The following is a 25,613-nucleotide window of genomic DNA, read 5'->3' as shown; positions in this document are numbered from 1 at the left end:
CGAGCGTGCAGAGAAAATAGTATTTACGCGTATTTAAGCACTAGATGACATGTAAAAATGACAGAAATGTATGAAAAATTCAAATAAGTAAGTGACGCAAATTAATACGTTGATACCCAACCAGCTCCGCACATTCCATTGCAAGTGTATTCGTCCCGTGACTTTTTATCAATTTAGAGAGTTTTGCCTGATTGTGGGCGGAATTACCTGCACAGTCAAGCAGTTTTAGCGATCCCGTCCTGCATGCAAGCGAAACTTGTGATACATCGTTTTTAAACGTTCGCGCATTTTTCCAGGCGAAATAGTTAAGCGGAAATAAAAACTTTTATCCGACGTACTTTTCAGACATGTATGATTAGTTGACAGGAGCGAGATTCGAACTCGCGCCACCGAAGTGACTGGTGCCTTAAACCAGCGCCTTAGACCGCTCGGCCATCCTGCCTTATTTTTAAGATATAAAATCCCCGTCCCAAAAAAGTTCAATTAAACCAAAAATGCCTTATTCTGACATTAGCAGGAAGGTTTTTGCTCTAACCAATTAACCTAAGATCCGAAGTCCTAAGTCTATCCCTTGACAAGTAAGCTTTGACAAGTTCACATTGCGTGGGTACAATAATGAAACGCCGAAAATTATACTCTTGTGGGTTAAATGTTAAAAATTAAGCAATTATCAAGAAAAATGTTGAACATGACTGTAAGAACGTTTCATTCGGACTATCGCTCTTAACAAGCTGTAAATCCAAATCTCCTGTCGTTTAAACGCTTTAGATCTCTGTTTCGAAAAATAAACGAAATTTTCCGCAAAATCAAGTGGTACAAGTGACACTTTTCCCAATGCGACAAAGACTTGTTGATTATACTTTGTTTAAATTTGGGTCTCTCTGGGGACGAAGTTTTTAGGCGTAATCAATATCCTCTGTCCGAGTACATTTCCGGTCATGCGATATAAGATGACAGGAGCGAGATTCAAACTCGCGCCACCGAAGTGACTGGTGCCTTAAACCAGCGCCTTAGACCGCTCGGCCATCCTGCCCGGTTTTTCAAATACATAATGTCGACGAGCGTGCAGAGAAAATAGTATTTACGCGTATTTAAGCACTAGATGACATGTAAAAATGACAGAAATGTATGAAAAATTCAAATAAATAAGTGACGCAAATTAATACGTTGATACCCAACCAGCTCCGCACATTCCATTGCAAGGGTATTCGTCCCGTGACTTTTTATCAATTTAGAGAGTTTTGCCTGATTGTGGGCGGAATTACCTGCACAGTCAAGCAGTTTTAGCGATCCCGTCCTGCATGCAAGCGAAACTTGTGATACATCGTTTTTAAACGTTCGCGCATTTTTCCAGGCGAAATAGTTAAGCGGAAATAAAAACTTTTATCCGACGTACTTTTCAGACATGTATGATTAGTTGACAGGAGCGAGATTCGAACTCGCGCCACCGAAGTGACTGGTGCCTAAAACCAGCGCCTTAGACCGCTCGGCCATCCTGCCTTATTTTTAAGATATAAAATCCCCGTCCCAAAAAAGTTCAATTAAACCAAAAATGGCTTATTCTGACATTAGCAGGAAGGTTTTTGCTCTAACCAATTAACCTAAGATCCGAAGTCCTAAGTCTGTCCCTTGACAAGTAAGCTTTGACAAGTTCACATTGCGTGGGTACAATAATGAAACGCCGAAAATATTAATCTCTTGTGGGTTAAATGTTAAAAATTAAGCAATTATCAAGAAAAATGTTGAGCATGACTGTAAGAACGTTTCATTCGGACTATCGCTCTTAACAAGCTGTAAATCCAAATCTCCTGTCGTTTAAACGCTTTAGATCTCTGTTTCGAAAAATAAACGAAATTTTCCGCAAAGTCAAGTGGTACAAGTGACACTTTTCCCAATGCGACAAAGACTTGTTGATTATACTTTTTTTAAATTTGCGTCTTTCTGGGGACGAAGTTTTTAAGCGTAATCAATATCCTCTGTCTGAGGACATTTCCGGTCATGCGATATAAGATGACAGGAGCGAGATTCGAACTCGCGCCACCGAAGTGACTGGTGCCTTAAACCAGCGCCTTAGACCGCTCGGCCATCCTGCCTGGTTTTTCAAATACATAATGTCGACGAGCGTGCAGAGAAAATAGTATTTACGCGTATTTAAGCACTAGATGACATGTAAAAATGACAGAAATGTATGAAAAATTCAAATAAGTAAGTGACGCAAATTAATACGTTGATACCCAACCAGCTCCGCACATTCCATTGCAAGTGTATTTGTCCCTTGACTTTTTATCAATTTAGAGAGTTTTGCCTGATTGTGGGCGGAATTACCTGCACAGTCAAGCAGTTTTAGCGATCCCGTCCTGCATGCAAGCGAAACTTGTGATACATCGTTTTTAAACGTTGGCGCATTTTTCCAGGCGAAATAGTTAAGCGGAAATAAAAACTTTTATCCGACGTACTTTTCAGACATGTATGATTAGTTGACAGGAGCGAGATTCGAACTCGCGCCACCGAAGTGACTGGTGCCTAAAACCAGCGCCTTAGACCGCTCGGCCATCCTGCCTTATTTTTAAGATATAAAATCCCCGTCCCAAAAAAGTTCAATTAAACCAAAAATGGCTTATTCTGACATTAGCAGGAAGGTTTTTGCTCTAACCAATTAACCTAAGATCCGAAGTCCTAAGTCTGTCCCTTGACAAGTAAGCTTTGACAAGTTCACATTGCGTGGGTACAATAATGAAACGCCGAAAATATTAATCTCTTGTGGGTTAAATGTTAAAAATTAAGCAATTATCAAGAAAAATGTTGAGCATGACTGTAAGAACGTTTCATTCGGACTATCGCTCTTAACAAGCTGTAAATCCAAATCTCCTGTCGTTTAAACGCTTTAGATCTCTGTTTCGAAAAATAAACGAAATTTTCCGCAAAGTCAAGTGGTACAAGTGACACTTTTCCCAATGCGACAAAGACTTGTTGATTATACTTTTTTTAAATTTGCGTCTTTCTGGGGACGAAGTTTTTAAGCGTAATCAATATCCTCTGTCTGAGGACATTTCCGGTCATGCGATATAAGATGACAGGAGCGAGATTCGAACTCGCGCCACCGAAGTGACTGGTGCCTTAAACCAGCGCCTTAGACCGCTCGGCCATCCTGCCTGGTTTTTCAAATACATAATGTCGACGAGCGTGCAGAGAAAATAGTATTTACGCGTATTTAAGCACTAGATGACATGTAAAAATGACAGAAATGTATGAAAAATTCAAATAAGTAAGTGACGCAAATTAATACGTTGATACCCAACCAGCTCCGCACATTCCATTGCAAGTGTATTTGTCCCTTGACTTTTTATCAATTTAGAGAGTTTTGCCTGATTGTGGGCGGAATTACCTGCACAGTCAAGCAGTTTTAGCGATCCCGTCCTGCATGCAAGCGAAACTTGTGATACATCGTTTTTAAACGTTGGCGCATTTTTCCAGGCGAAATAGTTAAGCGGAAATAAAAACTTTTATCCGACGTACTTTTCAGACATGTATGATTAGTTGACAGGAGCGAGATTCGAACTCGCGCCACCGAAGTGACTGGTGCCTAAAAATAGCGCCTTAGACCGCTCGGCCATCCTGCCTTATTTGTAAGATATAAAATCCCCGTCCCAAAAAAGTTCAATTAAACCAAAAATGGCTTATTCTGACATTAGCAGGAAGGTTTTTGCTCTAACCAATTAACCTAAGATCCGAAGTCCTAAGTCTGTCCCTTGACAAGTAAGCTTTGACAAGTTCACATTGCGTGGGTACAATAATGAAACGCCGAAAATTATACTCTTGTGGGTTAAATGTTAAAAATTAAGCAATTATCAAGAAAAATGTTGAACATGACTGTAAGAACGTTTCATTCGGACTATCGCTCTTAACAAGCTGTAAATCCAAATCTCCTGTCGTTTAAACGCTTTAGATCTCTGTTTCGAAAACTAAACGAAATTTTCCGCAAAATCAAGTGGTACAAGTGACACTTTTCCCCAATGCGACAAAGACTTGTTGATTATACTTTTTTTAAATTTGCGTCTTTCTGGGGACGAAGTTTTTAAGCGTAATCAATATTCTCTGTCCGATGACATTTCCGGTCATGCGATATAAGATGACAGGAGCAAGATTCGAACTCGCGCCACCGAAGTGACTGGTGCCTTAAACCAGCGCCTTAGACCGCTCGGCCATCCTGCCCGGTTTTCCAAATACATAATGTCGACGAGCGTGCAGAGAAAATAGTATTTACGCGCATTTAAGCACTAGATGACATGTAAAAATGATAGAAATGTATGAAAAATTCAAATAAGTAAGTGACGCAAAATAATACGTTGATACCCAACCAGCTCTGCACATTCCATTGCAAGTGTATTCGTCCCGTGACTTTTTATCATTTTAGAGAGTTTTGCCTGATTGTGGGCGGAAATACCTGCACAGTCAAGCAGTTTTAGCGATCCCGTCCTGCATGCAAGCGAAACTTGTGATACATCCTTTTTAAACGTTCGCGGATTTTTCTAGGCAAAAGAGTTAAGCGGAAATAAAAACTTTTGTCCGACGTACTTTTCAGACATGTATGATTAGTTGACAGGCGCGAGATTCGAACTCGCGCCACCGAAGTGACTGGTGCCTATAACCAGCGCCTTATACCTCTCGGCCATCCTGCCTTATTTTTAAGATATAAAATCCCCGTCCCAAAAAAGTTCAAGTAAACCAAAAATGGCTTATTCTGACATTAGCAGGAAGGTTTTTGCTCTAACCAATTAACCTAAGATCCGAAGTCCTAAGTCTGTCCCTTGACAAGTAAACTTTGACAAGTTCACATTGCGTGGGTACAATAATGAAACGCCAAAATTTATACTCTTGTGAGTAAAATGGTAAAAATTATGCAATTATCAAGAAAAATGTTGAACAAGACTGTAAGACCGTTTCATTCGGACTATCGCTCTTAACAAGCTGTAAATCCAAATCTCCTGTCGTTTAAACGCTTTAGATCTCTGTTTCGCAAAATAAACAAAATTTTCCGCCAAATCAAGTGGTACAAGTGATATTTTTCCCAAATGCGACAAAGACTTGTTAATTTTACTTTTTCTAAAATTTGCGTCTTTCTGGGGACGAAGTTTTTAAGCGTAAACAATATTCTCTGTCCGAGGACATTTCCGGTCATGCGATATAAGATGACAGGAACGAGATTCAAACTCGCAGCACCGAAGTGACTGGTGCCTTAAACCAGCGCTTAGACCGCTCGGCCATCCTGCCCGGTTTTTCAAATACATAATGTCGACGAGCGTGCAGAGAAAATAGTATTTACGCGTATTTAAGCACTAGATGACATGTAAACATGACCAAAATGTATGAAAAATTCAAATAAGTAAGTGACGCAAAATAATACGTTGATACCCAACCAGCTCTGCACATTCCATTGCAAGTGTATTCGTCCCGTGACTTTTTATCATTTTAGAGAGTTTTGCCTGATTGTGGGCGGAAATACCTGCACAGTCAAGCAGTTTTAGCGATTTCGTCCTGCATGCAAGCGAAACTTGTGATACATCCTTTTTAAACGTTCGCGGATTTTTCTAGGCAAAATAGTTAAGCGGAAATAAAAACGTTTGTCCGACGTACTTTTCAGACATGTATGATTAGTTGACAGGAGCGAGATTCGAACTCGCGCCACCGAAGAGACTGGTGCCTAAAACCAGCGCCTTATACCGCTCGGCCATCCTGCCTTCTTTTTAAGATATAAAATCCCCGTCCCAAAAATGTTCAAGTAAACCAAAAATGGCTTATTCTGACATTAGCAGGAAGGTTTTTGCTCTAACCAATTAACCTAAGATCCGAAGTCCTAAGTCTGTCCCTTGACAAGTAAACTTTGACAAGTTCACATTGCGTGGGTACAATAATGAAACGCCGAAAATTATACTCTTGTGAGTAAAATGGTAAAAATTATGCAATTATCAAGAAAAATGTTGAACATGACTGTAAGACCGTTTCATTCGGACTATCGCTCTTAACAAGCTGTAAATCCAAATCTCCTGTCGTTTAAACGGTTTAGATCTCTGTTTCGCAAAATAAACAAAATTTTCCGCCAAATCAAGTGGTACAAGTGATATTTTTCCCAAATGCGACAAAGACTTGTTAATTTTACTTTTTCTAAAATTTGCGTCTTTCTGGGGACGAATTTTTTAAGCGTAAACAATATTCTCTGTCCGAGGACATTTCCAGTCATGCGATATAAGATGACAGGAGCGAGAATCGAACTCGCGCCACCGAAGTGACTGGTGCCTTAAACCAGCGCTTAGACCGCTCGGCCATCCTGACCGGTTTTTCAAATACATAATGTCGACGAGCGAGCAGAGAAAATAGTATTTACGCGTATTTAAGCACTAAATAACATGTAAACATGACCGAAATGTATGAAAAATTCAAATAAGTAAGTGACGCAAAATAATACGTTGATACCCAACCAGCTCTGCACATTCCAATGCAAGTGCATTCGTCCCGTGACTTTTCATCAATTTAGAGAGTTTTGCCTGATTGTGGGCGGAATTACCTGCACAGTCAAGCAGTTTTAGCGATCCCGTCCTGCATGCAAGCGAAACTTGTCATGCATCCTTTTTAAACGTTTGCGCATTTTTCTAGGCTAAATAGTTAAGCAAAAATAAAAATGTTTGTCCGACGTACTTATCAGACATGTATGATTAGTTGACAGAAGCGAGATTCGAACTCGCGCCACCAAAGTGACTGGTGCCTAAAACCAGCGCCTTAGACCGCTTGGCCATCCTGCTTACTTTTTAAGATATAAAGTCCCCGTCCAAAAAAAGTTCAAGTAAACCAAAAATGGCTTATGCTGACATTAGCAGGAAGGTTTTTGCTCTAACCAATTAACCTAAGATCCGAAGTCCTAAGTCTGTCCGTTGACAAGTAAACTTTGACAAGTTCACATTGCGTGGGTACAATAATGAAACGCCGAAAATTATACTCTTGTGAGTAAAATGGTAAAAATTATGCAATTATCAAGAAAAATGTTGAACAAGACTGTAAGACCGTTTCATTCGGACTATCGCTCTTAACAAGCTGTAAATCCAAATCTCCTGTCGTTTAAACGCTTTAGATCTCTGTTTCGCAAAATAAACAAAATTTTCCGCCAAATCAAGTGGTACAAGTGATATTTTTCCCAAATGCGACAAAGACTTGTTAATTTTACTTTTTCTAAAATTTGCGTCTTTCTGGGGACGAAGTTTTTAAGCGTAAACAATATTCTCTGTCCGAGGACATTTCCGGTCATGCGATATAAGATGACAGGAACGAGATTCGAACTCGCAGCACCGAAGTGACTGGTGCCTTAAACCAGCGCTTAGACCGCTCGGCCATCCTGCCCGGTTTTTCAAATACATAATGTCGACGAGCGTGCAGAGAAAATAGTATTTACGCGTATTTAAGCACTAGATGACATGTAAACATGACCGAAATGTATGAAAAATTCAAATAAGTAAGTGACGCAAAATAATACGTTGATACCCAACCAGCTCTGCACATTCCATTGCAAGTGTATTCGTCCCGTGACTTTTTATCATTTTAGAGAGTTTTGCCTGATTGTGGGCGGAAATACCTGCACAGTCAAGCAGTTTTAGCGATCCCGTCCTGCATGCAAGCGAAACTTGTGGTACATCCTTTTTAAACGTTCGCGGATTTTCCTAGGCAAAATAGTTAAGCGGAAATAAAAACGTTTGTCCGACGTACTTTTCAGACATGTATGATTAGTTGACAGGAGCGAGATTCGAACTCGAGCCACCGAAGAGACTGGTGCCTAAAACCAGCGCCTTATACGGCTCGGCCATCCTGCCTTCTTTTTAAGATATAAAATCCCCGTCCCAAAAATGTTCAATTAAACCAAAAATGGCTTATTCTGACATTAGCAGGAAGGTTTTTGCTCTAACCAATTAACCTAAGATCCGAAGTCCTAAGTCTGTCCCTTGACAAGTAAACTTTGACAAGTTCACATTGCGTGGGTACAATAATGAAACGCCAAAATTTATACTCTTGTGAGTAAAATGGTAAAAATTATGCAATTATCAAGAAAAATGTTGAACAAGACTGTAAGACCGTTTCATTCGGACTATCGCTCTTAACAAGCTGTAAATCCAAATCTCCTGTCGTTTAAACGCTTTAGATCTCTGTTTCGCAAAATAAACAAAATTTTCCGCCAAATCAAGTGGTACAAGTGATATTTTTCCCAAATGCGACAAAGACTTGTTAATTTTACTTTTTCTAAAATTTGCGTCTTTCTGGGGACGAAGTTTTTAAGCGTAAACAATATTCTCTGTCCGAGGACATTTCCGGTCATGCGATATAAGATGACAGGAACGAGATTCAAACTCGCAGCACCGAAGTGACTGGTGCCTTAAACCAGCGCTTAGACCGCTCGGCCATCCTGCCCGGTTTTTCAAATACATAATGTCGACGAGCGTGCAGAGAAAATAGTATTTACGCGTATTTAAGCACTAGATGACATGTAAACATGACCAAAATGTATGAAAAATTCAAATAAGTAAGTGACGCAAAATAATACGTTGATACCCAACCAGCTCTGCACATTCCATTGCAAGTGTATTCGTCCCGTGACTTTTTATCATTTTAGAGAGTTTTGCCTGATTGTGGGCGGAAATACCTGCACAGTCAAGCAGTTTTAGCGATTTCGTCCTGCATGCAAGCGAAACTTGTGATACATCCTTTTTAAACGTTCGCGGATTTTTCTAGGCAAAATAGTTAAGCGGAAATAAAAACGTTTGTCCGACGTACTTTTCAGACATGTATGATTAGTTGACAGGAGCGAGATTCGAACTCGCGCCACCGAAGAGACTGGTGCCTAAAACCAGCGCCTTATACCGCTCGGCCATCCTGCCTTCTTTTTAAGATATAAAATCCCCGTCCCAAAAATGTTCAAGTAAACCAAAAATGGCTTATTCTGACATTAGCAGGAAGGTTTTTGCTCTAACCAATTAACCTAAGATCCGAAGTCCTAAGTCTGTCCCTTGACAAGTAAACTTTGACAAGTTCACATTGCGTGGGTACAATAATGAAACGCCGAAAATTATACTCTTGTGAGTAAAATGGTAAAAATTATGCAATTATCAAGAAAAATGTTGAACATGACTGTAAGACCGTTTCATTCGGACTATCGCTCTTAACAAGCTGTAAATCCAAATCTCCTGTCGTTTAAACGGTTTAGATCTCTGTTTCGCAAAATAAACAAAATTTTCCGCCAAATCAAGTGGTACAAGTGATATTTTTCCCAAATGCGACAAAGACTTGTTAATTTTACTTTTTCTAAAATTTGCGTCTTTCTGGGGACGAATTTTTTAAGCGTAAACAATATTCTCTGTCCGAGGACATTTCCAGTCATGCGATATAAGATGACAGGAGCGAGAATCGAACTCGCGCCACCGAAGTGACTGGTGCCTTAAACCAGCGCTTAGACCGCTCGGCCATCCTGACCGGTTTTTCAAATACATAATGTCGACGAGCGAGCAGAGAAAATAGTATTTACGCGTATTTAAGCACTAAATAACATGTAAACATGACCGAAATGTATGAAAAATTCAAATAAGTAAGTGACGCAAAATAATACGTTGATACCCAACCAGCTCTGCACATTCCAATGCAAGTGCATTCGTCCCGTGACTTTTCATCAATTTAGAGAGTTTTGCCTGATTGTGGGCGGAATTACCTGCACAGTCAAGCAGTTTTAGCGATCCCGTCCTGCATGCAAGCGAAACTTGTCATGCATCCTTTTTAAACGTTTGCGCATTTTTCTAGGCAAAATAGTTAAGCAAAAATAAAAATGTTTGTCCGACGTACTTATCAGACATGTATGATTAGTTGACAGAAGCGAGATTCGAACTCGCGCCACCAAAGTGACTGGTGCCTAAAACCAGCGCCTTAGACCGCTTGGCCATCCTGCTTACTTTTTAAGATATAAAGTCCCCGTCCAAAAAAAGTTCAAGTAAACCAAAAATGGCTTATGCTGACATTAGCAGGAAGGTTTTTGCTCTAACCAATTAACCTAAGATCCGAAGTCCTAAGTCTGTCCGTTGACAAGTAAACTTTGACAAGTTCACATTGCGTGGGTACAATAATGAAACGCCGAAAATTATACTCTTGTGAGTAAAATGGTAAAAATTATGCAATTATCAAGAAAAATGTTGAACAAGACTGTAAGACCGTTTCATTCGGACTATCGCTCTTAACAAGCTGTAAATCCAAATCTCCTGTCGTTTAAACGCTTTAGATCTCTGTTTCGCAAAATAAACAAAATTTTCCGCCAAATCAAGTGGTACAAGTGATATTTTTCCCAAATGCGACAAAGACTTGTTAATTTTACTTTTTCTAAAATTTGCGTCTTTCTGGGGACGAAGTTTTTAAGCGTAAACAATATTCTCTGTCCGAGGACATTTCCGGTCATGCGATATAAGATGACAGGAACGAGATTCGAACTCGCAGCACCGAAGTGACTGGTGCCTTAAACCAGCGCTTAGACCGCTCGGCCATCCTGCCCGGTTTTTCAAATACATAATGTCGACGAGCGTGCAGAGAAAATAGTATTTACGCGTATTTAAGCACTAGATGACATGTAAACATGACCGAAATGTATGAAAAATTCAAATAAGTAAGTGACGCAAAATAATACGTTGATACCCAACCAGCTCTGCACATTCCATTGCAAGTGTATTCGTCCCGTGACTTTTTATCATTTTAGAGAGTTTTGCCTGATTGTGGGCGGAAATACCTGCACAGTCAAGCAGTTTTAGCGATCCCGTCCTGCATGCAAGCGAAACTTGTGGTACATCCTTTTTAAACGTTCGCGGATTTTCCTAGGCAAAATAGTTAAGCGGAAATAAAAACGTTTGTCCGACGTACTTTTCAGACATGTATGATTAGTTGACAGGAGCGAGATTCGAACTCGAGCCACCGAAGAGACTGGTGCCTAAAACCAGCGCCTTATACGGCTCGGCCATCCTGCCTTCTTTTTAAGATATAAAATCCCCGTCCCAAAAATGTTCAAGTAAACCAAAAATGGCTTATTCTGAGATTAGCAGGAAGGTTTTTGCTCTAACCAATTAACCTAAGATCCGAAGTCCTAAGTCTGTCCCTTGACAAGTAAACTTTGACAAGTTCACATTGCGTGGGTACAATAATGAAACGCCGAAAATTATACTCTTGTGAGTAAAATGGTAAAAATTATGCAATTATCAAGAAAAATGTTGAACATGACTGTAAGACCGTTTCATTTGGACTATCGCTCTTAACAAGCTGTAAATCCAAATCTCCTGTCGTTTAAACGGTTTAGATCTCTGTTTCGCAAAATAAACAAAATTTTCCGCCAAATCAAGTGGTACAAGTGATATTTTTCCCAAATGCGACAAAGACTTGTTAATTTTACTTTTTCTAAAATTTGCGTCTTTCTGGGGACGAATTTTTTAAGCGTAAACAATATTCTCTGTCCGAGGACATTTCCAGTCATGCGATATAAGATGACAGGAGCGAGAATCGAACTCGCGCCACCGAAGTGACTGGTGCCTTAAACCAGCGCTTAGACCGCTCGGCCATCCTGACCGGTTTTTCAAATACATAATGTCGACGAGCGAGCAGAGAAAATAGTATTTACGCGTATTTAAGCACTAAATAACATGTAAACATGACCGAAATGTATGAAAAATTCAAATAAGTAAGTGACGCAAAATAATACGTTGATACCCAACCAGCTCTGCACATTCCAATGCAAGTGCATTCGTCCCGTGACTTTTCATCAATTAAGAGAGTTTTGCCAGATTGTGGGCGGAATTACCTGCACAGTCAAGCAGTTTTAGCGATCCCGTCCTGCATGCAAGCAAAACTTGTCATGCATCCTTTTTAAACGTTCGCGCATTTTTCTAGGCAAAATAGTTAAGCAAAAATAAAAATGTTTGCCCGACGTACATTTCAGACATGTATGATTAGTTGACAGGAGCGAGATTCGAACTCGCGCCACCAAAGTGACTGGTGCCTAAAACCAGCGCCTTAGACCGCTTGGCCATCCTGCTTACTTTTTAAGATATAAAGTCCCCGTCCAAAACAAGTTCAAGTAAACCAAAAATGGCTTATGCTGACATTAGCAGGAAGGTTTTTGCTCTAACCAATTAACCTAAGATCCGAAGTCCTAAGTCTGTCCGTTGACAAGTAAACTTTGACAAGTTCACATTGCGTGGGTACAATAATGAAACGCCGAAAATTATACTCTTGTGAGTAAAATGTTAAAAATTAACCAATTATCAAGAAAAATGTTGAACATGACTGTAAGAACGTTTCATTCGGACTATCGCTCTTAACAAGCTGTAAATCCAAATCTCCTGTCGTTTAAACGCTTTAGATCTCTGTTTCGAAAAATAAACGAAATTTTCCGCAAAATCAGATGGTACAAGTGAAACTTTTCCCCAATGCGACAAAGACTTGTTGATTATACTTTTTTTAAATTTGCGTCTTTCTGGGGACGAAGTTTTTAAACGTAATCAATATCCTCTGTCCGAGGACATTTCCGGTCATGCGATATAAGATGACAGGAGCGAGATTCGAACTCGCGCCACCGAAGTGACTGGTGCCTTAAACCAGCGCCTTAGACCGCTCGGCCATCCTGCCCGGTTTTTTAAATACATAATGTCGACGAGCGTGCAGAGAAAATAGTATTTACGCGTATTTAAGCACTAGATGACATGTAAAAATGACAGAAATGTATGAAAAATTCAAATAAGTAAGTGACGCAAAATAATACGTTGATACCCAACCAGCTCTGCACATTCCATTGCAAGTGTATTCGTCCCGTGACTTTTCATCATTTTAGAGAGTTTTGCCTGATTGTGGGCGGAAATACGTGCACAGTCAAGCAGTTTTAGCGATCCCGTCCTGCATGCAAGCAAAACTTGTGATACATCGTTTTTAAACGTTCGCGCTTTTTTCCAGGCAAAATAGTTAAGCGGAAATAAAAACTTTTATCCGACGTACTTTTCAGACATGTATGATTAGTTGACAGGAGCGAGATTCGAACTCGAGCCACCGAAGAGACTGGTGCCTAAAACCAGCGCCTTAGACCGCTCGGCCATCCTGCCTTTTTTTTAAGATATAAAATCCGCGTCCCAAAAAAGTTCAATTAAACCAAAAATGGCTTATTCTGACATTAGCAGGAAGGTTTTTGCTCTAACCAATTAACCTAAGATCCAAAGTCCTAAGTCTGTCCCTTGACAAGTAAACTTTGACAAGTTCACATTGCGTGGGTACAATAATGAAACGCCGAAAATTATACTCTTGTGAGTAAAATGGTAAAAATTATGCAATTATCAAAAAAAATGTTGAACATGACTGTAAGACCGTTTCATTCGGACTATCGCTCTTAACAAGCTGTAAATCCAAATCTCCTGTCGTTTAAACGGTTTAGATCTCTGTTTCGCAAAATAAACAAAATTTTCCGCCAAATCAAGTGGTACAAGTGATATTTTTCCCAAATGCGACAAAGACTTGTTAATTTTACTTTTTCTAAAATTTGCGTCTTTCTGGGGACGAATTTTTTAAGCGTAAACAATATTCTCTGTCCGAGGACATTTTCAGTCATGCGATATAAGATGACAGGAGCGAGAATCGAACTCGCGCCACCGAAGTGACTGGTGCCTTCAACCAGCGCTTAGACCGCTCGGCCATCCTGACCGGTTTTTCAAATACATAATGTCGACGAGCGAGCAGAGAAAATAGTATTTACGCGTATTTAAGCACTAAATAACATGTAAACATGACCGAAATGTATGAAAAATTCAAATAAGTAAGTGACGCAAAATAATACGTTGATACCCAACCAGCTCTGCACATTCCAATGCAAGTGCATTCGTCCCGTGACTTTTCATCAATTTAGAGAGTTTTGCCTGATTGTGGGCGGAATTACCTGCACAGTCAAGCAGTTTTAGCGATCCCGTCCTGCATGCAAGCGAAAGTTGTGATACATCCTTTTTAAACGTTCGCGCATTTTTCTAGGCAAAATAGTTAAGCAAAAATAAAAATGTTTGTCCGACGTACTTATCAGACATGTATGATTAGTTGACAGAAGCGAGATTCGAACTCGCGCCACCAAAGTGACTGGTGCCTAAAACCAGCGCCTTAGACCGCTTGGCCATCCTGCTTACTTTTTAAGATATAAAGTCCCCGTCCAAAAAAAGTTCAAGTAAACCAAAAATGGCTTATGCTGACATTAGCAGGAAGGTTTTTGCTCTAACCAATTAACCTAAGATCCGAAGTCCTAAGTCTGTCCGTTGACAAGTAAACTTTGACAAGTTCACATTGCGTGGGTACAATAATGAAACGCCGAAAATTATACTCTTGTGAGTAAAATGGTAAAAATCATGCAATTATCAAGAAAAATGTTGAACAAGACTGTAAGACCGTTTCATTCGGACTATCGCTCTTAACAAGCTGTAAATCCAAATCTCCTGTCGTTTAAACGCTTTAGATCTCTGTTTCGCAAAATAAACAAAATTTTCCGCCAAATCAAGTGGTACAAGTGATATTTTTCCCAAATGCGACAAAGACTTGTTAATTTTACTTTTTCTAAAATTTGCGTCTTTCTGGGGACGAATTTTTTAAGCGTAAACAATATTCTCTGTCCGAGGACATTTCCAGTCATGCGATATAAGATGACAGGAGCGAGAATCGAACTCGCGCCACCGAAGTGACTGGTGCCTTAAACCAGCGCTTAGACAGCTCGGCCATCCTGACCGGTTTTTCAAATACATAATGTCGACGAGCGAGCAGAGAAAATAGTATTTACGCGTATTTAAGCACTAAATAACATGTAAACATGACCGAAATGTATGAAAAATTCAAATAAGTAAGTGACGCAAAATAATACGTTGATACCCAACCAGCTCTGCACATTCCAATGCAAGTGCATTCGTCCCGTGACTTTTCATCAATTTAGAGAGTTTTGCCTGATTGTGGGCGGAATTACCTGCACAGTCAAGCAGTTTTAGCGATCCCGTCCTGCATGCAAGCGAAAGTTGTGATACATCCTTTTTAAACGTTCGCGCATTTTTCTAGGCAAAATAGTTAAGCAAAAATAAAAATGTTTGTCCGACGTACTTATCAGACATGTATGATTAGTTGACAGAAGCGAGATTCGAACTCGCGCCACCAAAGTGACTGGTGCCTAAAACCAGCGCCTTAGACCGCTTGGCCATCCTGCTTACTTTTTAAGATATAAAGTCCCCGTCCAAAAAAAGTTCAAGTAAACCAAAAATGGCTTATGCTGACATTAGCAGGAAGGTTTTTGCTCTAACCAATTAACCTAAGATCCGAAGTCCTAAGTCTGTCCGTTGACAAGTAAACTTTGACAAGTTCACATTGCGTGGGTACAATAATGAAACGCCGAAAATTATACTCTTGTGAGTAAAATGGTAAAAATTATGCAATTATCAAGAAAAATGTTGAACAAGACTGTAAGACCGTTTCATTCGGACTATCGCTCTTAACAAGCTGTAAATCCAAATCTCCTGTCGTTTAAACGCTTTAGATCTCTGTTTCGCAAAATAAACAAAATTTTCCGCCAAATCAAGTGGTACAAGTGATATTTTTCCCAAATGCGACAAAGACTTGTTAATTTTACTTTTTCTAAAATTTGCGTCTTTCTGGGGACGAATTTTTTAAGCGTAAACAATATTCTCTGTCCGAGGACATTTCCAGTCATGCGATATAAGATGACAGGAGCGAGAATCGAACTCGCGCCACCGAAGTGACTGGTGCCTTAAACCAGCGCTTAGACCGCTCGGCCATCCTGACCGGTTTTTCAAATACATAATGTCGACGAGCGAGCAGAGAAAATAGTATTTACGCGTATTTAAGCACTAAATAACATGTAAACATGACCGAAATGTATGAAAAATTCAAATAAGTAAGTGACGCAAAATAATACGTTGATACCCAACCAGCTCTGCACATTCCAATGCAAGTGCATTCGTTGCGTGACTTTTCATCAATTTAGAGAGTTTTGCCTGATTGTGGGCGGAATTACCTGCACAGTCAAGCAGTTTTAGCGATCCCGTCCTGCATGCAAGCGAAAGTTGTGATACATCCTTTTTAAACGTTCGCGCATTTTTCTAGGCAAAATAGTTAAGCAAAAATAAAAATGTTTGTCCGACGTACTTATCAGACATGTATGATTAGTTGACAGAAGCGAGATTCGAACTCGCGCCACCAAAGTGACTGGTGCCTAAAACCAGCGCCTTAGACCGCTTGGCCATCCTGCTTACTTTTTAAGATATAAAGTCCCCGTCCAAAAAAAGTTCAAGTAAACCAAAAATGGCTTATGCTGACATTAGCAGGAAGGTTTTTGCTCTAACCAATTAACCTAAGATCCGAAGTCCTAAGTCTGTCCGTTGACAAGTAAACTTTGACAAGTTCACATTGCGTGGGTACAATAATGAAACGCCGAAAATTATACTCTTGTGAGTAAAATGGTAAAAATTATGCAATTATCAAGAAAAATGTTGAACAAGACTGTAAGACCGTTTCATTCGGACTATCGCTCTTAACAAGCTGTAAATCCAAATCTCCTGTCGTTTAAACGCTTTAGATCTCTGTTTCGCAAAATAAACAAAATTTTCCGCCAAATCAAGTGGTACAAGTGATATTTTTCCCAAATGCGACAAAGACTTGTTAATTTTACTTTTTCTAAAATTTGCGTCTTTCTGGGGACGAAGTTTTTAAGCGTAAACATTATTCTCTGTCCGAGGACATTTCCGATCATGCGATATAAGATGACAGGAACGAGATTCGAACTCGCAGCACCGAAGTGACTGGTGCCTTAAACCAGCGCTTAGACCGCTCGGCCATCCTGCCCGGTTTTTCAAATACATAATGTCGACGAGCGTGCAGAGAAAATAGTATTTACGCGTATTTAAGCACTAGATGACATGTAAACATGACCGAAATGTATGAAAAATTCAAATAAGTAAGTGACGCAAAATAATACGTTGATACCCAACCAGCTCTGCACATTCCATTGCAAGTGTATTCGTCCCGTGACTTTTTATCATTTTAGAGAGTTTTGCCTGATTGTGGGCGGAAATACCTGCACAGTCAAGCAGTTTTAGCGATCCCGTCCTGCATGCAAGCGAAACTTGTGATACATCCTTTTTAAACGTTCGCGGATTTTTCTAGGCAAAATAGTTAAGCGGAAATAAAAACGTTTGTCCGACGTACTTTTCAGACATGTATGATTAGTTGACAGGAGCGAGATTCGAACTCGCGCCACCGAAGAGACTGGTGCCTAAAACCAGCGCCTTATACCGCTCGGCCATCCTGCCTTCTTTTTAAGATATAAAATCCCCGTCCCAAAAATTTTCAAGTAAACCAAAAATGGCTTATTCTGACATTAGCAGGAAGGTTTTTGCTCTAACCAATTAACCTAAGATCCGAAGTCCTAAGTCTGTCCCTTGACAAGTAAACTTTGACAAGTTCACATTGCGTGGGTACAATAATGAAACGCCGAAAATTATACTCTTGTGAGTAAAATGGTAAAAATTATGCAATTATCAAGAAAAATGTTGAACATGACTGTAAGACCGTTTCATTCGGACTATCGCTCTTAACAAGCTGTAAATCCAAATCTCCTGTCGTTTAAACGGTTTAGATCTCTGTTTCGCAAAATAAACAAAATTTTCCGCCAAATCAAGTGGTACAAGTGATATTTTTCCCAAATGCGACAAAGACTTGTTAATTTTACTTTTTCTAAAATTTGCGTCTTTCTGGGGACGAATTTTTTAAGCGTAAACAATATTCTCTGTCCGAGGACATTTCCAGTCATGCGATATAAGATGACAGGAGCGAGAATCGAACTCGCGCCACCGAAGTGACTGGTGCCTTAAACCAGCGCTTAGACCGCTCGGCCATCCTGACCGGTTTTTCAAATACATAATGTCGACGAGCGAGCAGAGAAAATAGTATTTACGCGTATTTAAGCACTAAATAACATGTAAACATGACCGAAATGTATGAAAAATTCAAATAAGTAAGTGACGCAAAATAATACGTTGATACCCAACCAGCTCTGCACATTCCAATGCAAGTGCATTCGTTGCGTGACTTTTCATCAATTTAGAGAGTTTTGCCTGATTGTGGGCGGAATTACCTGCACAGTCAAGCAGTTTTAGCGATCCCGTCCTGCATGCAAGCGAAAGTTGTGATACATCCTTTTTAAACGTTCGCGCATTTTTCTAGGCAAAATAGTTAAGCAAAAATAAAAATGTTTGTCCGACGTACTTATCAGACATGTATGATTAGTTGACAGAAGCGAGATTCGAACTCGCGCCACCAAAGTGACTGGTGCCTAAAACCAGCGCCTTAGACCGCTTGGCCATCCTGCTTACTTTTTAAGATATAAAGTCCCCGTCCAAAAAAAGTTCAAGTAAACCAAAAATGGCTTATGCTGACATTAGCAGGAAGGTTTTTGCTCTAACCAATTAACCTAAGATCCGACGTCCTAAGTCTGTCCGTTGACAAGTAAACTTTGACAAGTTCACATTGCGTGGGTACAATAATGAAACGCCGAAAATTATACTCTTGTGAGTAAAATGTTAAAAATTAACCAATTATCAAAAAAAATGTTGAACATGACTGTAAGAACGTTTCATTCGGACTATCGCTCTTAACAAGCTGTAAATCCAAATCTCCTGTCGTTTAAACGCTTTAGATCTCTGTTTCGAAAAATAAACGAAATTTTCCGCAAAATCAGATGGTACAAGTGAAACTTTTCCCCAATGCGACAAAGACTTGTTGATTATACTTTTTTTAAATTTGCGTCTTTCTGGGGACGAAGTTTTTAAACGTAATCAATATCCTCTGTCCGAGGACATTTCCGGTCATGCGATATAAGATGACAGGAGCGAGATTCGAACTCGCGCCACCGAAGTGACTGGTGCCTTAAACCAGCGCCTTAGACCGCTCGGCCATCCTGCCCGGTTTTTTAAATACATAATGTCGACGAGCGTGCAGAGAAAATAGTATTTACGCGTATTTAAGCACTAGATGACATGTAAAAATGACAGAAATGTATGAAAAATTCAAATAAGTAAGTGACGCAAAATAATACGTTGATACCCAACCAGCTCTGCACATTCCATTGCAAGTGTATTCGTCCCGTGACTTTTCATCATTTTAGAGAGTTTTGCCTGATTGTGGGCGGAAATACGTGCACAGTCAAGCAGTTTTAGCGATCCCGTCCTGCATGCAAGCAAAACTTGTGATACATCGTTTTTAAACGTTCGCGCATTTTTCCAGGCAAAATAGTTAAGCGGAAATAAAAACTTTTATCCGACGTACTTTTCAGACATGTATGATTAGTTGACAGGAGCGAGATTCGAACTCGAGCCACCGAAGAGACTGGTGCCTAAAACCAGCGCCTTATACGGCTCGGCCATCCTGCCTTCTTTTTAAGATATAAAATCCCCGTCCCAAAAATGTTCAAGTAAACCAAAAATGGCTTATTCTGACATTAGCAGGAAGGTTTTTGCTCTAACCAATTAACCTAAGATCCGAAGTCCTAAGTCTGTCCCTTGACAAGTAAACTTTGACAAGTTCACATTGCGTGGGTACAATAATGAAACGCCGAAAATTATACTCTTGTGAGTAAAATGGTAAAAATTATGCAATTATCAAGAAAAATGTTGAACATGACTGTAAGACCGTTTCATTCGGACTATCGCTCTTAACAAGCTGTAAATCCAAATCTCCTGTCGTTTAAACGGTTTAGATCTCTGTTTCGCAAAATAAACAAAATTTTCCGCCAAATCAAGTGGTACAAGTGATATTTTTCCCAAATGCGACAAAGACTTGTTAATTTTACTTTTTCTAAAATTTGCGTCTTTCTGGGGACGAATTTTTTAAGCGTAAACAATATTCTCTGTCCGAGGACATTTCCAGTCATGCGATATAAGATGACAGGAGCGAGAATCGAACTCGCGCCACCGAAGTGACTGGTGCCTTAAACCAGCGCTTAGACCGCTCGGCCATCCTGACCGGTTTTTCAAATACATAATGTCGACGAGCGAGCAGAGAAAATAGTATTTACGCGTATTTAAGCACTAAATAACATGTAAACATGACCGAAATGTATGAAAAATTCAAATAAGTAAGTGACGCAAAATAATACGTTGATACCCAACCAGCTCTGCACATTCCAATGCAAGTGCATTCGTCCCGTGACTTTTCATCAATTAAGAGAGTTTTGCCTGATTGTGGGCGGAATTACCTGCACAGTCAAGCAGTTTTAGCGATCCCGTCCTGCATGCAAGCAAAACTTGTCATGCATCCTTTTTAAACGTTCGCGCATTTTTCTAGGCAAAATAGTTAAGCAAAAATAAAAATGTTTGGCCGACGTACATTTCAGACATGTATGATTAGTTGACAGGAGCGAGATTCGAACTCGCGCCACCAAAGTGACTGGTGCCTAAAACCAGCGCCTTAGACCGCTTGGCCATCCTGCTTACTTTTTAAGATATAAAGTCCCCGTCCAAAACAAGTTCAAGTAAACCAAAAATGGCTTATGCTGACATTAGCAGGAAGGTTTTTGCTCTAACCAATTAACCTAAGATCCGAAGTCCTAAGTCTGTCCGTTGACAAGTAAACTTTGACAAGTTCACATTGCGTGGGTACAATAATGAAACGCCGAAAATTATACTCTTGTGAGTAAAATGTTAAAAATTAACCAATTATCAAGAAAAATGTTGAACATGACTGTAAGAACGTTTCATTCGGACTATCGCTCTTAACAAGCTGTAAATCCAAATCTCCTGTCGTTTAAACGCTTTAGATCTCTGTTTCGAAAAATAAACGAAATTTTCCGCAAAATCAGATGGTACAAGTGAAACTTTTCCCCAATGCGACAAAGACTTGTTGATTATACTTTTTTTAAATTTGCGTCTTTCTGGGGACGAAGTTTTTAAACGTAATCAATATCCTCTGTCCGAGGACATTTCCGGTCATGCGATATAAGATGACAGGAGCGAGATTCGAACTCGCGCCACCGAAGTGACTGGTGCCTTAAACCAGCGCCTTAGACCGCTCGGCCATCCTGCCCGGTTTTTTAAATACATAATGTCGACGAGCGTGCAGAGAAAATAGTATTTACGCGTATTTAAGCACTAGATGACATGTAAAAATGACAGAAATGTATGAAAAATTCAAATAAGTAAGTGACGCAAAATAATACGTTGATACCCAACCAGCTCTGCACATTCCATTGCAAGTGTATTCGTCCCGTGACTTTTCATCATTTTAGAGAGTTTTGCCTGATTGTGGGCGGAAATACGTGCACAGTCAAGCAGTTTTAGCGATCCCGTCCTGCATGCAAGCAAAACTTGTGATACATCGTTTTTAAACGTTCGCGCATTTTTCCAGGCAAAATAGTTAAGCGGAAATAAAAACTTTTATCCGACGTACTTTTCAGACATGTATGATTAGTTGACAGGAGCGAGATTCGAACTCGCGCCACCGAAGTGACTGGTGCCTGAAACCAGCGCCTTAGACCGCTCGGCCATCCTGCCTTTTTTTTAAGATATAAAATCCGCGTCCCAAAAAAGTTCAATTAAACCAAAAATGGCTTATTCTGACATTAGGTGGAAGGTTTTTGCTCTAACCAATTAACCTAAGATCCGAAGTCCTAAGTCTGTCCCTTGACAAGTAAACTTTGACAAGTTCACATTGCGTGGGTACAATAATGAAACGCCGAAAATTATACTCTTGTGAGTAAAATGGTAAAAATTATGCAATTATCAAAAAAAATGTTGAACATGACTGTAAGACCGTTTCATTCGGACTATCGCTCTTAACAAGCTGTAAATCCAAATCTCCTGTCGTTTAAACGGTTTAGATCTCTGTTTCGCAAAATAAACAAAATTTTCCGCCAAATCAAGTGGTACAAGTGATATTTTTCCCAAATGCGACAAAGACTTGTTAATTTTACTTTTTCTAAAATTTGCGTCTTTCTGGGGACGAATTTTTTAAGCGTAAACAATATTCTCTGTCCGAGGACATTTCCAGTCATGCGATATAAGATGACAGGAGCGAGAATCCAACTCGCGCCACCGAAGTGACTGGTGCCTTAAACCAGCGCTTAGACCGCTCGGCCATCCTGACCGGTTTTTCAAATACATAATGTCGACGAGCGAGCAGAGAAAATAGTATTTACTCGTATTTAAGCACTAAATAACATGTAAACATGACCGAAATGTATGAAAAATTCAAATAAGTAAGTGACGCAAAATAATACGTTGATACCCAACCAGCTCTGCACATTCCAATGCAAGTGCATTCGTCCCGTGACTTTTCATCAATTTAGAGAGTTTTGCCTGATTGTGGGCGGAATTACCTGCACAGTCAAGCAGTTTTAGCGATCCCGTCCTGCATGCAAGCGAAAGTTGTGATACATCCTTTTTAAACGTTCGCGCATTTTTCTAGGCAAAATAGTTAAGCAAAAATAAAAATGTTTGTCCGACGTACTTATCAGACATGTATGATTAGTTGACAGAAGCGAGATTCGAACTCGCGCCACCAAAGTGACTGGTGCCTAAAACCAGCGCCTTAGACCGCTTGGCCATCCTGCTTACTTTTTAAGATATAAAGTCCCCGTCCAAAAAAAGTTCAAGTAAACCAAAAATGGCTTATGCTGACATTAGCAGGAAGGTTTTTGCTCTAACCAATTAACCTAAGATCCGAAGTCCTAAGTCTGTCCGTTGACAAGTAAACTTTGACAAGTTCACATTGCGTGGGTACAATAATGAAACGCCGAAAATTATACTCTTGTGAGTAAAATGGTAAAAATTATGCAATTATCAAGAAAAATGTTGAACAAGACTGTAAGACCGTTTCATTCGGACTATCGCTCTTAACAAGCTGTAAATCCAAATCTCCTGTCGTTTAAACGGTTTAGATCTCTGTTTCGCAAAATAAACAAAATTTTCCGCCAAATCAAGTGGTACAAGTGATATTATTCCCAAATGCGACAAAGACTTGTTAATTTTACTTTTTCTAAAATTTGCGTCTTTCTGGGGACGAATTTTTTAAGCGTAAACAATATTCTCTGTCCGAGGACATTTCCAGTCATGCGATATAAGATGACAGGAGCGAGAATCGAACTCGCGCCACCGAAGTGACTGGTGCCTTAAACCAGCGCTTAGACCGCTCGGCCATCCTGACCGGTTTTTCAAATACATAATGTCGACGAGCGAGCAGAGAAAATAGTATTTACGCGTATTTAAGCACTAAATAACATGTAAACATGACCGAAATGTATGAAAAATTCAAATAAGTAAGTGACGCAAAATAATACGTTGATACCCAACCAGCTCTGCACATTCCAATGCAAGTGCATTCGTCCCGTGACTTTTCATCAATTTAGAGAGTTTTGCCTGATTGTGGGCGGAAATACCTGCACAGTCAAGCAGTTTTAGCGATCCCGTCCTGCATGCAAGCGAAAGTTGTGATACATCCTTTTTAAACGTTCGCGCATTTTTCTAGGCAAAATAGTTAAGCAAAAATAAAAATGTTTGTCCGACGTACTTATCAGACATGTATGATTAGTTGACAGAAGCGAGATTCGAACTCGCGCCACCAAAGTGACTGGTGCCTAAAACCAGCGCCTTAGACCGCTTGGCCATCCTGCTTACTTTTTAAGATATAAAGTCCCCGTCCAAAAAAAGTTCAAGTAAACCAAAAATGGCTTATGCTGACATTAGCAGGAAGGTTTTTGCTCTAACCAATTAACCTAAGATCCGAAGTCCTAAGTCTGTCCGTTGACAAGTAAACTTTGACAAGTTCACATTGCGTGGGTACAATAATGAAACGCCGAAAATTATACTCTTGTGAGTAAAATGGTAAAAATTATGCAATTATCAAGAAAAATGTTGAACAAGACTGTAAGACCGTTTCATTCGGACTATCGCTCTTAACAAGCTGTAAATCCAAATCTCCTGTCGTGTAAACGCTTTAGATCTCTGTTTCGCAAAATAAACAAAATTTTCCGCCAAATCAAGTGGTACAAGTGATATTTTTCCCAAATGCGACAAAGACTTGTTAATTTTACTTTTTCTAAAATTTTCGTCTTTCTGGGGACGAAGTTTTTAAGCGTAAACATTATTCTCTGTCCGAGGACATTTCCGATCATGCGATATAAGATGACAGGAACGAGATTCGAACTCGCAGCACCGAAGTGACTGGTGCCTTAAACCAGCGCTTAGACCGCTCGGCCATCCTGCCCGGTTTTTCAAATACATAATGTCGACGAGCGTGCAGAGAAAATAGTATTTACGCGTATTTAAGCACTAGATGACATGTAAACATGACCGAAATGTATGAAAAATTCAAATAAGTAAGTGACGCAAAATAATACGTTGATACCCAACCAGCTCTGCACATTCCATTGCAAGTGTATTCGTCCCGTGACTTTTTATCATTTTAGAGAGTTTTGCCTGATTGTGGGCGGAAATACCTGCACAGTCAAGCAGTTTTAGCGATCCCGTCCTGCATGCAAGCGAAACTTGTGATACATCCTTTTTAAACGTTCGCGGATTTTTCTAGGCAAAATAGTTAAGCGGAAATAAAAACGTTTGTCCGACGTACTTTTCAGACATGTATGATTAGTTGACAGGAGCGAGATTCGAACTCGCGCCACCGAAGAGACTGGTGCCTAAAACCAGCGCCTTATACCGCTCGGCCATCCTGCCTTCTTTTTAAGATATAAAATCCCCGTCCCAAAAATGTTCAAGTAAACCAAAAATGGCTTATTCTGACATTAGCAGGAAGGTTTTTGCTCTAACCAATTAACCTAAGATCCGAAGTCCTAAGTCTGTCCCTTGACAAGTAAACTTTGACAAGTTCACATTGCGTGGGTACAATAATGAAACGCCGAAAATTATACTCTTGTGAGTAAAATGGTAAAAATTATGCAATTATCAAGAAAAATGTTGAACATGACTGTAAGACCGTTTCATTCGGACTATCGCTCTTAACAAGCTGTAAATCCAAATCTCCTGTCGTTTAAACGGTTTAGATCTCTGTTTCGCAAAATAAACAAAATTTTCCGCCAAATCAAGTGGTACAAGTGATATTTTTCCCAAATGCGACAAAGACTTGTTAATTTTACTTTTTCTAAAATTTGCGTCTTTCTGGGGACGAATTTTTTAAGCGTAAACAATATTCTCTGTCCGAGGACATTTCCAGTCATGCGATATAAGATGACAGGAGCGAGAATCGAACTCGCGCCACCGAAGTGACTGGCGCCTTAAACCAGCGCTTAGACCGCTCGGCCATCCTGACCGGTTTTTCAAATACATAATATCGACGAGCGAGCAGAGAAAATAGTATTTACGCGTATTTAAGCACTAAATAACATGTAAACATGACCGAAATGTATGAAAAATTCAAATAAGTAAGTGACGCAAAATAATACGTTGATACCCAACCAGCTCTGCACATTCCAATGCAAGTGCATTCGTCCCGTGACTTTTCATCAATTAAGAGAGTTTTGCCTGATTGTG

The 25,613-nt window shown here is 39.8% G+C and overlaps 26 non-coding genes across 26 annotated transcripts; all 26 read right to left on the bottom strand.

Annotated features, from left to right (window-relative positions):
- Window positions 1–360: 360 nt before the first annotated feature.
- On the bottom strand, window positions 361–442 carry Trnal-aag (transfer RNA leucine (anticodon AAG)). The gene has a single exon. It is a non-coding gene; the product is annotated as a tRNA-Leu (tRNA).
- Window positions 443–951: 509 nt separating this feature from the next.
- Trnal-aag (transfer RNA leucine (anticodon AAG)) lies at window positions 952–1,033 on the bottom strand. The gene has a single exon. It is a non-coding gene; the product is annotated as a tRNA-Leu (tRNA).
- A 385-nt stretch (window positions 1,034–1,418) lies between these two features.
- Trnal-uag (transfer RNA leucine (anticodon UAG)) lies at window positions 1,419–1,500 on the bottom strand. The gene has a single exon. It is a non-coding gene; the product is annotated as a tRNA-Leu (tRNA).
- A 511-nt stretch (window positions 1,501–2,011) lies between these two features.
- Trnal-aag (transfer RNA leucine (anticodon AAG)) lies at window positions 2,012–2,093 on the bottom strand. Its single transcript has one exon. It is a non-coding gene; the product is annotated as a tRNA-Leu (tRNA).
- A 385-nt stretch (window positions 2,094–2,478) lies between these two features.
- Trnal-uag (transfer RNA leucine (anticodon UAG)) lies at window positions 2,479–2,560 on the bottom strand. The gene has a single exon. It is a non-coding gene; the product is annotated as a tRNA-Leu (tRNA).
- A 511-nt stretch (window positions 2,561–3,071) lies between these two features.
- Trnal-aag (transfer RNA leucine (anticodon AAG)) lies at window positions 3,072–3,153 on the bottom strand. The gene has a single exon. It is a non-coding gene; the product is annotated as a tRNA-Leu (tRNA).
- A 977-nt stretch (window positions 3,154–4,130) lies between these two features.
- On the bottom strand, window positions 4,131–4,212 carry Trnal-aag (transfer RNA leucine (anticodon AAG)). Its single transcript has one exon. It is a non-coding gene; the product is annotated as a tRNA-Leu (tRNA).
- A 1,444-nt stretch (window positions 4,213–5,656) lies between these two features.
- Trnal-uag (transfer RNA leucine (anticodon UAG)) lies at window positions 5,657–5,738 on the bottom strand. The gene has a single exon. It is a non-coding gene; the product is annotated as a tRNA-Leu (tRNA).
- Window positions 5,739–6,715: 977 nt separating this feature from the next.
- Trnal-uag (transfer RNA leucine (anticodon UAG)) lies at window positions 6,716–6,797 on the bottom strand. Its single transcript has one exon. It is a non-coding gene; the product is annotated as a tRNA-Leu (tRNA).
- A 2,036-nt stretch (window positions 6,798–8,833) lies between these two features.
- On the bottom strand, window positions 8,834–8,915 carry Trnal-uag (transfer RNA leucine (anticodon UAG)). The gene has a single exon. It is a non-coding gene; the product is annotated as a tRNA-Leu (tRNA).
- Window positions 8,916–9,892: 977 nt separating this feature from the next.
- Window positions 9,893–9,974, bottom strand: Trnal-uag (transfer RNA leucine (anticodon UAG)). Its single transcript has one exon. It is a non-coding gene; the product is annotated as a tRNA-Leu (tRNA).
- A 2,036-nt stretch (window positions 9,975–12,010) lies between these two features.
- Trnal-uag (transfer RNA leucine (anticodon UAG)) lies at window positions 12,011–12,092 on the bottom strand. Its single transcript has one exon. It is a non-coding gene; the product is annotated as a tRNA-Leu (tRNA).
- A 510-nt stretch (window positions 12,093–12,602) lies between these two features.
- On the bottom strand, window positions 12,603–12,684 carry Trnal-aag (transfer RNA leucine (anticodon AAG)). The gene has a single exon. It is a non-coding gene; the product is annotated as a tRNA-Leu (tRNA).
- Window positions 12,685–13,069: 385 nt separating this feature from the next.
- Window positions 13,070–13,151, bottom strand: Trnal-uag (transfer RNA leucine (anticodon UAG)). The gene has a single exon. It is a non-coding gene; the product is annotated as a tRNA-Leu (tRNA).
- Window positions 13,152–14,128: 977 nt separating this feature from the next.
- Trnal-uag (transfer RNA leucine (anticodon UAG)) lies at window positions 14,129–14,210 on the bottom strand. Its single transcript has one exon. It is a non-coding gene; the product is annotated as a tRNA-Leu (tRNA).
- A 977-nt stretch (window positions 14,211–15,187) lies between these two features.
- Window positions 15,188–15,269, bottom strand: Trnal-uag (transfer RNA leucine (anticodon UAG)). Its single transcript has one exon. It is a non-coding gene; the product is annotated as a tRNA-Leu (tRNA).
- A 977-nt stretch (window positions 15,270–16,246) lies between these two features.
- Window positions 16,247–16,328, bottom strand: Trnal-uag (transfer RNA leucine (anticodon UAG)). The gene has a single exon. It is a non-coding gene; the product is annotated as a tRNA-Leu (tRNA).
- A 977-nt stretch (window positions 16,329–17,305) lies between these two features.
- On the bottom strand, window positions 17,306–17,387 carry Trnal-uag (transfer RNA leucine (anticodon UAG)). The gene has a single exon. It is a non-coding gene; the product is annotated as a tRNA-Leu (tRNA).
- Window positions 17,388–18,364: 977 nt separating this feature from the next.
- Window positions 18,365–18,446, bottom strand: Trnal-uag (transfer RNA leucine (anticodon UAG)). The gene has a single exon. It is a non-coding gene; the product is annotated as a tRNA-Leu (tRNA).
- Window positions 18,447–18,956: 510 nt separating this feature from the next.
- Trnal-aag (transfer RNA leucine (anticodon AAG)) lies at window positions 18,957–19,038 on the bottom strand. The gene has a single exon. It is a non-coding gene; the product is annotated as a tRNA-Leu (tRNA).
- Window positions 19,039–20,482: 1,444 nt separating this feature from the next.
- Window positions 20,483–20,564, bottom strand: Trnal-uag (transfer RNA leucine (anticodon UAG)). The gene has a single exon. It is a non-coding gene; the product is annotated as a tRNA-Leu (tRNA).
- A 510-nt stretch (window positions 20,565–21,074) lies between these two features.
- On the bottom strand, window positions 21,075–21,156 carry Trnal-aag (transfer RNA leucine (anticodon AAG)). Its single transcript has one exon. It is a non-coding gene; the product is annotated as a tRNA-Leu (tRNA).
- Window positions 21,157–21,541: 385 nt separating this feature from the next.
- Window positions 21,542–21,623, bottom strand: Trnal-cag (transfer RNA leucine (anticodon CAG)). Its single transcript has one exon. It is a non-coding gene; the product is annotated as a tRNA-Leu (tRNA).
- Window positions 21,624–22,600: 977 nt separating this feature from the next.
- Window positions 22,601–22,682, bottom strand: Trnal-uag (transfer RNA leucine (anticodon UAG)). Its single transcript has one exon. It is a non-coding gene; the product is annotated as a tRNA-Leu (tRNA).
- Window positions 22,683–23,659: 977 nt separating this feature from the next.
- Trnal-uag (transfer RNA leucine (anticodon UAG)) lies at window positions 23,660–23,741 on the bottom strand. Its single transcript has one exon. It is a non-coding gene; the product is annotated as a tRNA-Leu (tRNA).
- Window positions 23,742–24,718: 977 nt separating this feature from the next.
- Trnal-uag (transfer RNA leucine (anticodon UAG)) lies at window positions 24,719–24,800 on the bottom strand. The gene has a single exon. It is a non-coding gene; the product is annotated as a tRNA-Leu (tRNA).
- Window positions 24,801–25,613: the final 813 nt, after the last annotated feature.

Source organism: Hydractinia symbiolongicarpus, chromosome 3, assembly GCF_029227915.1.
Source record: "Hydractinia symbiolongicarpus strain clone_291-10 chromosome 3, HSymV2.1, whole genome shotgun sequence".
Lineage (NCBI taxonomy): Eukaryota > Metazoa > Cnidaria > Hydrozoa > Anthoathecata > Hydractiniidae > Hydractinia > Hydractinia symbiolongicarpus.
The sequence above is the reverse complement of the archived record's forward strand: the minus strand, read 5'-3'. Positions and strand labels throughout refer to the sequence as shown.